A 2,159-nucleotide genomic window follows, 5' to 3' on the forward strand; every position below is an offset into this window, starting at 1 on the left:
TGTGAAATATTTTTGATGAATTAAACAACAGCCCATAAATATTAAAGACCAATATTTTTAAAATCATTACTCTAGATTTTTTCCATTCATTAAGAAAGACCGTCATTAACCCTGCTCACAGTTTTCACATCTTTCCATAAACATTGGTGGAAAATGGCATTGTTCTTCCTTTTGACATCTCCTGATCCTATCGTATGCGTTACTACAGGGAAAAAAGAATTCAGAGAAGGCCAGAGAAATATCCCTAGATAGCAGTTCATGCTCCAGAAAAAATGAACAGTAGAGCGCTTTTTTTCAGGGAAGAAATACAGCGTATGCACAATACTCATTCATGACAGAGACGAAAAATATATGTCAAAAAACATGCAAAGTTATCACGTCAAGACAGTCACATGAAAAAGACAAAATTTATATAGGACCGTTGTATTTCTTCTACAATTTATAAGTATTGGTGCCAGCTCCTTATAATGTGATATATAACACATACTGGGTTGGTACTCTCTGGGAAGCCCTAGTCAAAGATCATTTGAATATTCTTCATGTATATAAATACATAAGACCTAATGACTTGCTTCCTAGAGTGCTTCAAACGTGGGAGGTCGTTGAAGGGTAAGCACTTCCTTGTTACGTCAACTTGTAGATACATGGAGAGACTCTTGAATATTCATAGAAGGAATGTGTAAAGGGCCAAAGCCTAGGAAATATACATTTCAACTTTATAATCTACAGAAGCATAACATTTCACTTTCCAAGCCTTGAGAAAACGCCTACTATACTAGCAATGCTTCTTACAATCCAGGGTCCTGTTTCAGTAAGTGAAACACTTTCCAAACCACAGTAATAGGCTGGGGGTACTAAGGAGAAGTTCGAGAAGTCTGTCTTATACTACGAGGTTTAATTCAGAGAAAAGATCTTAGGATGAACAAAATGGTAAGTGTGGTCTAAAGCATAAACCTGATTCAGAACCAATGAATTCATCAGGTAAGAATCAGCAATTAATTTTCATTGAAATGCAAACCCCAAACCAAAGGAATACACAAGCATACATGAGCGTACATACTCACACATCTTAAATAGTTTGCAAAGGAAGCCAAACTGCAAGGACTCTATGGACATACAAAGCAGTTAGATGTAACTGAGACAATCGTGCTCATAGTAACAGAGCACACACCAATCAATTAACTTCCAAGAGCTGTTATCTGTGAAAGTAGGTTGTTAGACGACATAGTTCCCAAGGCTCCTCATAGGGATGATGTGGTGGGAGTCTTTTAGAGACAACCATGCAATGCTATGGATGGAAATGTTCACCATCATGCTAAGTGAAATGTGCCAGGCTGTGACGGAGAGATACCAAATGATCTCACCTTTAAGTACAACATCATCAACTGAGGAAAAAAGGAAACAAAATATGAACAGGGACATGCACATTAACAAGTTAAATGTTAGGCTTCAGGTACAGATAAGAACAGAGGATTTTTTCAAATATTCATATAGGAAAACATTATTCAATGCAAAGACTTTTCATTTCTCTTTGACCATACTACCTCCCACAAAACCACCTCTAACTCCGGTGAGTCCCCACTGCCTCCCTCCAGACCCATCCCCATGTTCGATCCTCCATCTTCCCATCACTTTTGGCTCTGTCCACATCTCCGTATACATGTTCCTGATACCCCTGCCCCCTTCCCCACCCTCATTATCTCCCCGCAACTCCCTCTTGCTTCTGGCTGTTGGGTTTTATTTCAGGGTCTCTCTGAAAAAAAAAAAATTCACTTACAATTTTCTGCATGTCTCCCCATCCCTCAACCCTACCCCAGTGTCTCTCATACAAAATTCTTTAATCAAGGACAGATGGGTCACGTAGAGACCATCGCTGACATGTTCCTACTACTTTGGAACTGCAGTTTTAGCAGTAGAATGGCAAGGGAAGAGATGAAGGATAAAGACACTTTGGGGAAGATGGATCAAAATCTTGTAATACGTGTAAAGATGGCAGTGGGAGAAAAGGCAGATGGACTTCGAATTTATGATCCTTGAACTTGGGACAATAATAATTGCTCTGATTCATTTGCGTGACACGGGATTGCCACTAGTTTTTTAAATAGAAGACGACTCTGCTTCTTATTGTCCAATGACTTTAAGAACCATCCAATGAACAC

This window comes from Desmodus rotundus, unplaced genomic scaffold, assembly GCF_022682495.2.
Source record: "Desmodus rotundus isolate HL8 unplaced genomic scaffold, HLdesRot8A.1 manual_scaffold_16, whole genome shotgun sequence".
Taxonomy (NCBI): Eukaryota; Metazoa; Chordata; class Mammalia; order Chiroptera; family Phyllostomidae; genus Desmodus; species Desmodus rotundus.